At 36.6% G+C, this 15,906-nt stretch overlaps 1 protein-coding gene and 1 long non-coding RNA gene across 5 annotated transcripts in view; one reads left to right on the forward strand and one right to left on the reverse strand.

The window, feature by feature from the left end:
- LOC141376539 (uncharacterized) overlaps positions 1 to 10,799 on the forward strand; it is a 52,492-nt gene extending 41,693 nt beyond the window's left edge. The window contains exons 3-4 of the long non-coding RNA XR_015502360.1: positions 7,015 to 7,132; positions 8,803 to 10,799. This is a non-coding gene — a long non-coding RNA (uncharacterized LOC141376539). The remainder of the gene's footprint in view (positions 1 to 7,014; positions 7,133 to 8,802) is intronic.
- s100p (S100 calcium binding protein P) overlaps positions 1 to 15,906 on the reverse strand; it is a 51,173-nt gene that overhangs the window by 30,412 nt on the left and 4,855 nt on the right. The gene's annotated exons all lie outside the window — the stretch shown is intronic.

Genomic DNA, 15,906 nt, shown 5'->3' on the forward strand with positions numbered 1-15,906 from the left:
ACATTAAGAACTAGCAAGGATATAAAGATGTTTTATATCGGGTCAATAAAACTGTTCAGGGGTAAATGAGCTTTATTTGGAGAGTGCCTTTCTGGGAAATTAGAATCGGACCTTCCTGCATGACACATCACATAATTGTGCTGGATAACAGCCACGGTTGTTGTTTTCAATTGTACGTTCGACGCTCATCATAGATCATTAGAGAAAATAAAATCCCGGAGCTTCAAGTCCAATAAAGCGATCCAGAAATTGTCACTGTTGATGCTCATGCTGATTGTTTTGGAGACTGTGAATATGATTTGGATGTCTTTGAGACATCTGTAAGCTAAAATTTAACATATAAGTAAATGTTATTTAATAATAATTTTGATATTAGTCAATTCAGGTTTATTTCTATTGCCTTTTTACAATGTAGATTGTGTCAAAGCAGCTTAACAGAAGGTCTAGTAAATTGAAACTGTCAGTCCAGTTTTCAGAGTTGATTTCAGAGTTAAGAGTTATTATGATATAAAATAATAATAATACTGTATATGTTACATTGTTAAGAATGACTTTTAAGATTGATACTTTGAGTTTTCATTATTGTGAGTGACCTTTATTTAATTTTAAAGATTGTATTCATTTAAAATCTGCCAAAACTTAGATAATTTGTACTTTTGTCAATTTGAACTTTTCAAACTTTTTTACAATGAATAATGCGAAAATATATAATCACAGTAAATTATAGAGAAGAAAATGAAAAATAGGAATAAAATAAAATAAGATATTTAGAGGTATACATAATCACACATTAAAAAAATATAACAATGTACATAGTTTCAAAGTCTTTTTGCAATGGAGTCTGTAAGCAAAATATAAAAGAAAGGTTTTGGGTTTTAATAGGGATATGGTGTGTTTTATGCATACGTACAATTAATTAAATGCATTTAATTTAAGCATAAATACATTTGTTGTACTGACTAGCATATTATTTCTCATATTTTACCATTTAATTTTTACATTTTACATGAAACATTTGCTTATTAATTGCTTTCTGTTTTTTTTATTTATTTTTTTACAAAATCATATTTGTTAATTTAATTTGACGTAAACACCAAAAGTGTTCTGGACTGTAAGTTTGATTTAATCGTTTAAATTTAATTCAAATGTATTTTATTCACTACAGAGAAAATTTCAGCTGAAATTTAAAAAAAAAAAAATAAATAAAATAAAATGAATGAAATTAAAGATAAAAGGCAGCGAGGTGGCACAGTGGGAACCAATGTCGGCCCACAGCAAGAAGGTTGCTGGTTCGAGCCTCACCTGGAATGGGAAAGTTAAATTGTCCTCAGTGTATGTGTGTGAATGAGAGTATATGGGTGTTTTCCAGTACTGGGTTGCAGCTGAATGGGCATCCGTTGTGTAAAACATATGCTGGATAAGTTGGCGGTTTATTCCGCTGTGGTGATCCCTGATTAAGCCGAAAGAAAATGAATGAATTAAAATAAATTAAATTAAGCTGACGCAGTGGCGCAGTAGTTTGCGTTTGCATGTTTGCATGTTCTCCCTGCGTTCGCGTGGGTTTCCTCCGGTTTCCCCCACAGTCCAAAGACATGCGGTACAGGTAAATTGGGTAGGCTAAATTGTCTAAATGATTGAGTGTGTGTGAATGTTTTCCAGAGATCGGTTGCGGCTGGAAGAGCATCCGCTGCATAAAAATATGCTGGATAAGTTGGTGGTTCATTCCTCTGTGGCGACCCCGGATTAATAAAGGAACTAAGCCGAAAAGAAAATGAATGATTAAATTAAATTAAATTAAATTAAATTAAATTAAATTAAATTAAATTAAATTAAATTAAATTAAATTAAATTAAACTGATAGACCATTTTCACATTACTGGGATCCCCTAAAGCTGAAATTAGCAAATTAAAAATTATAACAATTTATTTTTGCACTGTCAACCACAAAAGGAAAAGAAAACAAAATCCGAGTCTTGCACATTCAAACAGCAAGATTATTTTTAACTTCTCAGTAATGTAACATAAATGTAATTAACAAAAAATGTTGTATAATGGAACATGAAACACTCCAGAATAAATTAATGCACATTTCACTATTAATAGCAAACAAATGTTTGCAACTTGAATGCACTTTTAGTCTTTTATCTGTGTTGAAATTTGATGCCTGAGCAACTGAACAATATCCACAAGTCAAGAAGCAGAGGCGTCTCGTGTGTGTAAATACAGCTTGTCCTGGAGTGTTTTGCTGTTAGAAGGTCGGCGACTCTTTTAAGGCTCTACGGCAGCTGAAGTCTGACATCATCACCACAGCAATATAGACACATGCTTCACATTTTACGCTGTGAAATTTACAGCCATCGTCGCCACGATTAGCTTCAAAAGTATGAGCGTGAAGAAGGAGGGCTGACTGGAATCCAACGCTTGACGGACTGGGGTTGTAAATATGGCTTGAGAAGTGTGGTCGAGGGTGAGCGGACAAGACAGAAGCTGGGTCTTTGTTATTGTGTGTCACGACAGGGCAAACGGGTCATTTGTGGAGCCGCGTGTTGAAAAGATGGTGTCTAGATGATAACATTTATTACCCCAGTAAACACATCCAAGTAACTGCCTTACTCGCTTCAGGAACGTGGTATTTCAAGTGTGACACCAGCTGGATGCTATTTTAGGGTCCTGATTCAAGAAGAGCAGAATTTGGATGAACAGTGTTAGAAGTGTAATTAAGAAAACATGCATTTTATTAAGGAGGTGCTTAAAGATATTTGCAGATTTAAACACAGATCAGCTTGATGAAGTGGTTGGCTGATGGCTGCATGATTATCAACTGAGATTACACATGTGTCTGTTAATATTGGATTTTTCATTGCTCATACTCTGTGTTTATGTTGTGATGAACTAAAATAGATTCATTTCTTAACGTCATAATATTAGTATTATCTATATTTCGTCATCTTAGAATTATAGAGTTCTATCTGACATTTTTTGTCAAAATTGAGTTGGACATATTGTTATTAAATGACAACTTATTTACATTATGGGATGTTTTTTTATAAGTTGTTTGTATTTTAAGACTTTTAATTAAAAAACAAATGGTTCACACATACTGTTTGCTATGGAATGCAAAAACATTCGTAGCTCAATATCTGAAAATCCTTTAGATACCTTATAATTCTAAGGTGACGATTTGTTAACATAAATCAATAATCCGCAGCATATAACAATAGCCAAACTCATTTCACTGTACTGCAATTTGATTTGATTTAATTTATTTTACAACAGAAATATCATACATCTCTGCTGAAAAAAAAAAAAAACAGCTTAAACCAGCATAGGCTGGTTGACTGATTTTAGCTGGTTTGGCCAGCCCGGTTTTAGATGGGTTTTGGCCATTTTCATTGATCTTAGCTGGTCAGGCTGGGAGATGACCAGCTAAAACCAGCTTGACCAGGCTGGTCAAGCTGGTTTTAGTTGGTTTTAGCTGGTCATTTTCCAGCCTGACCAGCTAAGATCAGGCTGGAAATCTCACATCTGTCAGTGACCACCTGAGGGCGCTGTAGTGCATCAGGACTCAGAAGGCACTACAGCGTCCCAGAAAGACTACAATTCCATACATACCACGCGCATACACCGGAACACATACACTGACCTGTCATCACATCTGTTCTGTGTTACCGTTGATTATCTGGACTATATATTCCATCATTCCACCCTTGTTTGTTATCGCGTCGTTGTCTTTCTTGTTCCAGTTTATCCAGTAAGTCCTAGTATTCCGAGTTGTTATTCTGATCTTGTTCTTGTATTTTGCCTTAGTCTAGTTTGTGTGTTATTTGTCTCGTCTGTTTTCTAGTTAAGTTTAGTTGTTTGAGTTTGTTATTCCTGAGCCTTGTCTCTGATTTAGTTTCTGGTTTTGTTGTTTATTTGCTACTTTGTACCTTGCATTCTCGACACCTTGTTTTATGTTTGATGCACTGTAAATAAATCTGCACTTGGATCCACACCTTTTTTTTTCCTGTTTTGATCACGCATAACGTGACAGGAAATGTCTGGAAACCAGCCTGGAAATGGCCAAAACCCCTCGTAAACCTGGCTGGTCAAACAGCTAATACCAGCCAACCAGCTTAGGCTGGTTCAAGATGGATTTTTCAGCAGGGATAAAATATCTTTAATAAAAAATACATTTCAACATGGTTGATAATGGAGTGGGATGAAGCACAAGCTTATTATTTTCTTGTACTTATTTCTTTTTTTTACATGAGACATATTTTATCGCTTTGGCATCTTTTACATTTACATATTGTAACATAGTCCCCCAAAACATAGTACTGCAAACAGCCCTTAATTAAAAGTACATAATACCTTTCTCATTTTATCCTTTTTCTATCACCTTCTTGAACCATCCTTCTTCAGACTCATAGCACGGTCTCCTTCGCTTCCCAAGTCTGACACCATGAGCTACCAAGTCATGCTGAAAAGCTGTCCACATGCAGGTAATCGGTCAGCGGTTACACACAAGTTGAAACCATTCTGTACCCTGAGGCACATATTTGTCGGTTCTCGGAAATGAATCCTTGGACACATTTTTCCAATGAGCCTGTGTTGATTGATTGAATTGTTTTCATTTTAACAAATAAATGCAGCCATGCTAAGCATTTTAAAAACATTACCAACCCAAAAATAAAATTTCCCAAAATGCCGATAGTCATCTTAATAGTCATTCATTCATTTTTCTTCCGCTTAGTCCCTTTATCTATCAGGGGTCGCCACAACAGAATTAACCACAGACTTTTCCAGTATTTGTCTTAGGGTGCTTTCACACCTGTGAATCCATTCAGTTGTTCCGAAACAAAGATTACAAATGTGACATTGTTGCTCTTTGCTCTTTGAGCGGTTCGCTTTCACACTGCAAAGTTTATAATCGGACCAAATGAGCTAAAACAAGTCACGTGCGAGTAAACTCTCCTCACATTGTGTCAGGGTTTATTTTATTTTGAGTCCTGCTCAGCTGTCAGGAGAGGCGGTGGTTTGGTGGTGTTTGACAAGGTGCATGTGATGTGTCTGAAGAGTGAGTGCAGATGTGGTGGGGAGAGGTGAGAAGGGTGCGAGATGTAGCCTATTTGAGGACCGGGAGGGAGACGCGAGATTACCGGGAGATTATCATTCGTTTGCGGGCATCGGGAGACTCGCGAAGCTTCCCGCCCTACTCATAATTCTCTCTTCATATAGCCGTATGCCTATTACATATATACATAAAACACAGTGATATAACCGCGCTCTGATCGGATCGCTTTCTCACTGCAATCGATCCGCTCCAGAGTTCGTTTCAATCGAGCCGAGACCACCTCATACAAGCGATCTCGGAGCGATTGATTTGGCGCTGATCCGAGAGCGATTGGTGGTTTCACATATGCGTCATGGTAAATGAGACAGCTTCCGAAACAAAAGTGTAGATGTGAAGCACCCTTACACAGCGGATGCCCTTCCAGCTGCAACCCAGTACTGGGAAACATTCATACACTCTCCTGCTCACACAAGTACACTACAGCCAATTTACATTTTTCAATTAAACTATTGCATGTCTTTGGACTGTGGGGGAACACCAAGAGAAAACCCATGAGAACACAGGAGAACATGCAAACTCCACATGGAAACACCCTTAAACCAGCGACCTGTGAGGCAACAGTGCTAACCACTGAACTACCGTGCTGCCCCCATCTTGATATTGCTATAGGTTTTTAACCTTTAACATTTCTTGTAAATGCCAATGTTTCATTCCCCACAGTAGCTCTTTTCCTCTGTGTCATTATGCTGTCAGCTCAAGAAATACTATACCAAGCTCCTTAATGCACACTGTTCTCACATCATCTCACACCCTCTCAAGCGCTGATAGACAAATCAATGGTTTTCGCACAAACTCTGTACATCAGAAAGTAACGGTTGTGCATCACGGCCTATCTTTCCTCATACTGTACATTGTTGCGTTCAGGATTCAGTGTTATTCTGATCTCCCTGCTTACTTTAGCAAATACAATTCATCACAGTTGATCACGCCACACTTTAGCAACCTCCAAACATAGCAGCTTCAGGTTGGCTTACAAATATTTGCTCAGCACTGAGAGAGTGGCCAGCAAAGCTAATTTCCTTTTTCCACATCAAGACTATAAATCCTTCGTCTGTGTTTCAAGCTGTTTTTCTATGGCGCTGCGGATAGTGCCCTCCACTAATAATGGGACCCTTAGTTAATGTGAGCAATGAAGACTGTGGATAAAAAGTTTTTAATATTTACTTTTTTGATCATTTGCAACAAAATGTAGATTCTTAAGTTTGAAACCATTTTTTTATTTATAACTTTTTTTTTTTAATTATGTGGTGTCAGATTGTAGTTTTGGACACTTTCTGAATCAAAGACCAAAAAAATATGTAAAAAAAATCAAATAACCTAAATTACTTAGAATTTTGATTCTTGGATATTTTTCCCACTTTGTTTATCTTCTTAATAGTGTGTTGGTGTAAGGTAAACATGTCCCATCTCAGGCTAATTTAGTTTACTTGAATGACTTAATTATTGCCCTTGTGGTAGAAATGGACATTTACAATGTTTTGCAATTTTCTGTTGACCACCTTCCATTTTCTAAAGCTTATCAGCCCTTTGCTGCAAATCACACTTTTATCCTAGACTCATTCTGAAAACATACTGCTAAATACATTTCTGGAGAGTGTCAATTACATCTCTGTTTATGCAAATTCATCAGAGGCCACTTTGTACTCTCAAATTTCCTTTGCAAGTGCCATTCGTGCCAGCTGTTTCACGTAAAATGACTGACCCACCCTCCTCCTTCCCTAAACTCAACCAAAAATGATTTCAAAAGCACTAATTGACCTGCCCACCCACTTCCCTGAACCCAACCAACAGTTTTAAAACACAATCCAGTAAAAAAAATGCCTTCACGTGATTTTTACAGCGTTTTAGATTAAACCACATTTTCACCTTGTTATTTACTTGTTTATTTTATTTTTTAGTTTCTGCTTTCTGGGATCATTTTTCTGGAACTATGTTGTCAACTCCTGCATCTCAAGTCCACTGACGTATGAGCTAACTGGACAAACTGGTATCAGCAGGAAAGCCGTCCACACGAAGGTACGCAGAACAGCGTCATCCCGCCCCGTAGCATTTGTTTTAAAGACGAAATGCAGCTGTGTGTAGCTCTGGCTACATAATTCACAATCTCCAGAAATGTACATAGGGCTACATTTTCAGAATGATCCTATGTTGAAAATATCCAAACAACACTACTCACAGTGTTATACATTTTGTTTACTTACTGTAAATCAGGGGTGTTCAAACTTGGTCCTGGAGGGCCGTTGTCCTGGAGATTTCTGCTCCAACTTGCCTCAACACACCTGCAAGGATGTTTCTAGAAAGCCTAGTTGGAGCTTGATTAGCTAGCCCAGGTGTGTCTGATTGGGGTTGGAACTAAACTTTGCAGGACACTGGCCCTCCAAGACCGAGTTTGGACATGCCTGCTGTAAGTCATGTCAAAAGTTTCAAGTATGATAGTTTTAGTATTTTTAAGGCTGGTAAGTTTTACCAGCTCTGCTTTTTTCCCACATGATTATGACCAAAAGAACCAATAGTGGTGAACTGTGGCAGGAAAAATCTCAGCAACTTTCATGCTGCATCATGCTTTTTTCTCTTTTGTCTGTGCTTTTGTTTTACTTTGACAGCTTTTAACTTTACTCTGATTTACTCTGAGATTCATTCTATAATGATAACAAATTTTGTCATCCAGATGTAGTGTATACATCCTAAGGATGTAATGTAGATGACAATTTCCATTATCAACTCACGCTTGTTCTAAAATTGTATATACATTTCTGGAGATCGCCAAATATGTTCCAGAAGCTGTTTTTTAGTTTTGGTTTTCACGAATCCACCAGAGGTCATTGTATACACTTTTGAGATCTCAAATTTCACTAGTGATTGCCATTTGCACCTGCTCTTCTTGTGTAAATCCACCCAGAGGTCGCTGTTGACTGACTGAATGACTCACTGATCGACTGACCCACCCTCCTTCTTCCCTAAACCCAACCAATAGTGTTTTCATAAGGACTGATTGACCTGCCCACTCCTTTCTCTAAACCCAATTCGCAGTTTTAAATATTAATCCAAAAAACGAAAAGCCCTGCCTGATTTTTACCAAGCTTTCAGATTTTACCACATTCTCACCCTGTTATTTACTTGTTTATTTTATTTTTTTAGCTTCTGTTTTTGTCTTACCTGATTTCTAGAACATTTCTTCACAAGACTTGCACCCCGTCGTTGTGGTCAACTTCTCTTTTTATCTCAAGTCTGCTGACGTACATGGTGAGCTAACTGGACAAACTGGTAACAGCGGGAAAGCCATCCATATGGAGGTAAACCGCTAGCTGGTAAGCGCAAAATGGAACACCGTCATACTGCCCTGTAGCGTTTGTTTTAAAGATGAAATGCAGCCATATCTGGCTACATAATTTGCCATCTCCAGAAACGTATATAGGGCCCCGTTTTCAAAATGAGCCTGTGTTGCCCATGATTCCACACTCAGTCAGGTTGTCATCAAACTACGTCTTTGTTTGCTTGCGAAAATAACACACAGTGCCTTTAACTGTATTCTATCAACATTTGTTGTGACCTTCCTTTTCATTTTAAACTGCTTTTATCCTACATACACCTGCGCACATAGTTTTACTGGTTGATTTGCATTTTTGCTTTAAATAAAACTTTAACAATGACATTTCCTCACAACCTCCTTTGTTCATATTTGCCAGTATTTTCAGGGGGCACTGTACCTGAAATCACAAAGGCTTCTTCTGCAAGTATGACAACAGTGGAGCTCAGCATCAGCCATTAAACGAGGCCTTGACTGTGCCAGCAGATTATTTAACAAAGCAGCCTGTCTGACTGTGATAGATTGACGTGTCACTCCGTTCGTTTGTCAATAGCGTTTGGAGTGAGAAAGCGGAGTGTAGCAGACAGGAGCCATCAATTGGTGAATGTAAAACTTGCTGTTTTCTTCCAGCTCTGCCATTGGTCAGAGATCCAGTCAGCAGACTGTTAATCACACTCACTCAGCCGCAGCCGCAGGGTAATGACACCTAAACAACAGGGATAAATCAAAGAGCGCGGCCCCTGACACCAGCGCAGGAAACAAGTCATGCTGCTAAATTTGAACAAAACCAAGAACTGAAAGGACATTTGTTTCACGGTTGATTGCTCGATCCGTGTTGCGCTCACATGTGGCTGTTGTATACTCAAACATTTTTACCGGGATGGTCAATCGATTAAACCCCCTTAACACATTCAAGTCCATTATGGAATGAAAGAAATATTTAGTACATTATAATATATGCACCCTTGTGTATTACTCCGCCTACTTAAAGCAACAAGCAGAGGACACTCTACGGTTTGACAAAAGTTGCTGATTTTGGGCTGATTTTGATTTTTTTTTCAAGAAAGTAGTTGTTTAGATTGCAACTATGCAGTTTATTTATTCATTCATTTCCTTTTCAGCTTTATTACCTTTATTAATCAGTGGTCACCACAGCGGAATGAATCGCCAACTTATCCCATCATATGTTTTACGCAGAGGATCCAGCTGCAACCCATCACTGGAAAACATCCACACACACTCATTCACACACATACATTATAAACAATTTAGCTTACCCAATTCACCTACAGCACATGTCTTCGGACTTCGGAACACCCGGAGGAAACCCATGCAAACACAGGGAGAACATGCAAACTCCACACAGAAACGCCAACTGACCCAGCCGAGGCTAAAACCAGCGACCTTCTTGCTGTGAGGGAATTGTGCTACCCACTGTGCCACCGTGCAGCCCACTATGCAGTTTATTTATAAGGATATTGCTATTGTTTAATATTTATAATTTCTGAGAGACAACGCATGAGCGGCCATTAGCCTTTCTTTGAACAAAGACGGTTGATGATGTTTATCCACAAAATAGCGACAGAGATGCATATAATAAGCCCTAATTTAGCTGACCAAATCATATCATTATTAAACAGGTAAGTGATTTCTAAGTCGATCTGTCTGTTTTTAGGTATTTTAGATAAATACCTAAAAATAAAGCAACTGGAATGACTGGGTGAAGGTATAGCTATCTGTGTGTTATTGAAAAAAATAAATTCTCCTTTCACGATCGTCTGATCTCTTAGGAAGCATGAGATTGCGATGACATATGATGACATGTGTAGGTGCTATAGTGCTGTCTCAATTCTTAGGGATACATTTTGAAGCTCTTCCTCTTCACACTCGATTTTAAGAGCCAAGGGGAAGGGGAAGGGGTACAAAAATGAATACTTCAGTATCCACATTAAAGTTCCTGAAATCAAAAAAGGTCAAGATGCTCCAGGATAGGCCAGCCCAGTCACCAGACATAAACATTATTGAGAATGTCAATAATCATATTATCATTTTATCAATTTCAAATTAGCCGCTTCTGATACCAACTGATCAACTAAAAGTCAAGTTAATATTTGTTGTTCCTAAAACTTAGATAGGCGACAAGACATTGTCAGGTAGTGTATCATCAATATTATATGTAATTTTCATTATATGTAATTTTAGCACAAAAAAGTATATTTACTCATTGCAATAAGTTATTTTTTATTTTTTATTTTTTGTTGGTTAAGTATTATTTATTTATAACTATATTATAATGTATGCCTTATAATGATACTTCTTGCTATGCAAATCGTTTCATGATGTAAAAATTCTAACTAAATAAATGTATGTTTTATTGCAATAATGTTGTTGTTTACTGCTATTAATGTTGTTGTTATTATTATCAGTAATATTTGTTTAGAAATGCCTCACATTAACACTACTGAAGACAATATTGTGGCAGATGAGTAAATTATTGAACAGACATTAGCAAAAGCTTGTTTGTGTTTATTTAAATCTATAATTTGCATTTGAAATTTTACTAACAAAAAACTGAAAAGAGCATTCAGGTAACTTATTGTTTTCAGTGTGATTTGATTGTCTGATGTGATACGGGTCAGAACTCATATCAGACTTTGTCTACAGTCAGTAGTTGCTATTTTTCTGAACAATCAAGCTAAAGCTCAAAATAGAATCGTCACATTGAGGTGTCACCGGATTTTTTTGAATTAGTTTCAGCACCACTATGTGCAGAACGTTTGTGTACGAAGCCATCAAACCCGCAGTGTTATGATCAAATGTGGCTCTGCAGTGGATGTCCTACTCGTCCTCTGGCCGTTTTTGGACTTCAGAGAGTTTTTATATTATAAAATCTGGTTTAGCGAGACCAATCCATTAGATTGGCCATGAAAGGACAACATAAAGCAGAGAAAAAGAAAGTTCAACCCAAAATGTACAATTCTGCTGTAGACTTATGTTGTTCCAAAACAAAATCACGGACTTTCTTTTTGTAAAACCTACAGTATTTAGAAGAATGTGTGAGCTGCTTTTTTTTGAGCTTGTCACTTTTTCTGTGCAATTGTCTAAATCTATTGAAGACATTTGAAAAATGGACTGAAGTAAAGACATTTTCCATATAGACATCTGAATTGTACAGATATAAATATAACAAATATTTAAAATATTGCAAAAATGGCCCTTTGTATATATAATATATATATATATATATATATATATATATATATATATATATATATATATATATATATATATATAATTGCGGGGCGAAGCAGTGGTGCAGTAGGTAGTGTTGTCGCCCCATAGCAAGAAGGTTGCTGGGTTGCTGGTTCGAGCCTCGGCTCAGTTGGCGCCTCTGTGTGGAGTTTACGTGCATGTTCTCTCTGCATTCGCGTGGGTTTCCTCCGGGTGCTCCGGTTTCCCCCACAGTCCAAAGACATGCGGTACAGGTGAACTGGGTAGGCTAAATTGTCTATTGTGTATGTATGTGTGTGAATGAGTGTGTATGGGTTTCCCAGTGATGGGTTGTGGCTGGAAGGGCATCCGCAGCGCAAAACATATGCTGGATAAATTGGTGATTAATTCCGCTGTGGTGACCCCAGATTAATAAAGGGACTAAGCTGAAAAAAAAAATGAATGAATGAATGAATGAATGTTTGCCTAGGTTTTAGTGTAAAACCTTGTGTCAACAAAAACACAGGTTTGCAGCTGACATGTCAAACAAACAACAAGTTCATAACCCCAATCTGAATCCTTTTCTCAACCCACGTAAGAGCAAAACAAACACCAATGTGCTTCATATCTGCCCACCGGACTGCATCACGTTATGTAACGATCCTGTTTATTTTAGCAGTCAGTCTTCATTCAAAACCCTTTCAACCCCAGTAAAGGTCACTTCATCACACTGGGTGAAGGTATAGCCATCTGTGTGTTATTGAAAATAATAAATTCTCCTCATGTCTGGACAAACCACGGCAGGTGAGAAGTGCGTATGTTATAAAGAATGCTCACCTGCTTTGAGCAAGTTATAGGATGCCATATCCACACAGATCATGTAACCTAAGATGAAAAAATAAAGCCTGTGCACTTGCTGTCTCATAAGACCCCCCGCAGGATTTCTGGGAAGTCACAGTATGTCACACTGCAAAAAATATCCGTTAATTAACAGGATCCATACTGTATGTCATGATTCACAGTTTGTTTACAGTAATAAATGGCATTACAGGACCTTGATCTCTTGAACTTGAACTTTTAGTGTTAAAAATTTAAACCATGCAGTTTGACAAAGTGACTTTTATTGACATTTAATTAGGTTTAAAACAATATATTATATTATAAATAATTGAAATAGAATCAATTAAGAGCATAAAATAATACTAGCAGTTTATTAGCAGGTGTTTGTACTGTAATTTACAGCACTGATCCAGGCAATATATCACTTCAAACTATTAAAAATGTCAATAAAGAAAAAAAAAAATCAAAAAGCTTCTGTAGAAGAGATTAGAGGTAACATAATGCAGTCCAAAAGCGTAAATAAACTCCAAAATAAACCATTAGTTGGAGCCAGACAGAATCTGCTTATATTTTTTGCTATTTCTGTGCAGAATTTTGTGGAAAAAATAAATAAATCTGCAAACTTATGTGAAATCATTTTGTATTTATCATAACTAAAAACTTAATATATGAATTAAAAATAGTACATTTTTAACTTAAAAATTTTTTACAATGCAAATTCAATTAGACCACTTATTTGATAAACAAAGCAAGTCTCTCATATATCTACTAAAAGACTTGCCTGGTGAAAGGGGTGGTTCTTTTTTTTTCAAAATGTGGACCTTTCTGCAGTCATTCGCCTCATTTTCTATGTAATTATGAGATTAGTACTGCATTTTAGGGGCAAATTAAGCACTATTTTTAGCTGGATTAGCTTGTCAGATTGTTACACTTTTTAACGTACCAAAAAATTTCCTAAAGATTTAGAATAAAGAATTATGAATAAATATTTTGAAAATACAAATTTATTACATCATATATCATTAGAAAATAACAAGAATTTGTTAAAGTTTTAAACTTAAAAACTTTAGCCTATTGTCATTATTTAGGCAAATAACAAACTGGGGTTCCCAAACAACAACATACTGTGACTCTCATAGTACTCAACTATCATAGTACGATGCATCGTTTGTTAAAAGAACAATGTAATGATGAGTGTTTTCTCAAAACTGTACTTGCTTTGTCGCTATTATATAATGTCGCTATATCTATAATTTAAACCAAGTTAGTTTTAACATAAAATGTCCATAATGACACTCTAAATGAGGTGAAGCAACTACTTTAGAAAAAAAAAAAGTTTGTGCAAATTTACTTGATTTACACGCACACATGCATTAAAAAAAATCTTAGTTTTGGTAAAAAAACAATTGTTTCCTATATTTATTGAAATATATGTAAAGACACATACAGGACCAACACATAGGACCAATGTTTCATTTACAAATACTATTGAAAATATTCCATATAAAATCACTTAGCTTACACGTATTCTAATCTCATATATATAAATCATATAAATATAAATATAAATCATTAATAGTTGTAGGCCTAATTTACAGTAGGCTATTTATTAAGAAAAAAAGCCTTAATAATAATAATAATAATAATATAATAATAATAATAATAATTATTATTATTATTAAGTAGGATATATATATATATATATATATATATATATATATATATATATATATATATATATATATATATATATATATATATATAATTTTTTTTTTTTTAAGTCTACTTTTACAATTTGACACATTAAAACCACTGCTTCCCAATGCCCTTTCAGCCGCAACCCATCACTGGGAAACATCCATACACTCTCTTTCACACACATACACCACGGACAATTAAGCTTACCCAATTCACCAAAATCACATGTCTTTGTACTTGTGGGGGAAAACCGGAGCAGCCGGAGAAAACCGACACGAACATGGGAATAACATGCAAACTCCACGCAGAAATGCCAACTTAGCCTAGGCTCAAACCAGCGACCTTCCAGCTGTGAGGCGGTCGTGTCGTGCTACACACTGTGCCACCATGACGCCCAAAAAATTGTTAATTTACAGATATTTTTTTATAGTGCTATAGTGTCACACTGGGCTTTTTGTTGTTGTCAGAATCTGGAAACTTTTGCAACTATCAAGCTGTAGACATGCTTTTCCCAAAATATCTGCAAATAGTAGTGTGTCAGCACCTCAAGGACTGCTACTGGCAACTCCCGGCCGGGTCAGGTGGAAATTTTTGACTGAGTGCACACTTAGCCTTTTATGTTGCAACATTTTGGCCCAAGGTCAAAATAATTATAGCATTACATTGATCAATGGGTCTCCGTTTGAGCTGGCGAATGCACTGGGGTACGGAAAATTACACGGCTTAAAACTCAATAACAGCGCCAGCTACAAGCAGAACAATATGAGCCGAGCTTGTGTTGTTTGAAAGCCTCGTGCTATCTCAAACAGTGTCATTTTTTGTGTTCCTTGTCAGCACCGTGACTGTCAGAAATAACCTTGTCAACAAGTGAAGAGTTATTTTTAGCTGTTTAACCTTGTTCAGACGTTTACAGATAGACTTTTATCCTCAAATGTCTGTAAAGCAGCAAAGTGTGGGAATGAGCTTTGTGTTGTTGGCCGGCATCAGCTGGCACTTCAAAGCTGCCTGTGCCATCCAGACAAAGCGTTGGCTGTAATAAAAAGGCTCTGCTAATTTAAATTTGCTTAGCTGATCACGGCATGACTTTTTATTATGGTGAGGACGGTAAGGTCACAATATTGGGGGTTTGCACCTCTTAAAGATGCAGCACACTGTGTTTTCTGTCACACGATCCTGCTCTGTTAAGGAATGAGGGATGTTTTAGTATTAGATGCACACTGATTTTGTTTTGTTAGTCTGTCTGTTCATCTGTTTGACAATCATGTTGTCTGTTTATTGTTTTGTCTGTATCTATATTCGTTTCTGTCTTGCCATATAGAACTTCATACAATTACATACAAGTTCTTATTTGACTTTTGCTTATATAAAATATGGGGCGGCACGGTGGCTCAGTGTTCAGCATTGTTGCCTCACAGCAAGAAGGTCACCTGGGAGCACAATTGACTGGAACTACTTGTGCAATTTAATTAATTTAATGCAGAATCGAGTGTTTAAACAGATCAGTTTAACAGTTTAAAAAATAGCATACATTGAAATTCCTTGATTGACCAATCAAAATCAAGAATTACAACAGAGAGCTGTGTAATAGGACTCAGCACAGCTATAGCTTACGTATGGTATTTGGCCTGCAGCAAATTGAAAACTTGTCAACTAATGTCCACTTGACATAACCAGATGTATCATAACCTGTCAGTATCTTAGTCATGACAACTTGACATTACCAAGGAAACAAAAA

This window comes from Danio rerio, chromosome 11, assembly GCF_052040795.2.
Source record: "Danio rerio strain M-AB ecotype USA chromosome 11, GRCz13ab, whole genome shotgun sequence".
NCBI lineage: Eukaryota > Metazoa > Chordata > Actinopteri > Cypriniformes > Danionidae > Danio > Danio rerio.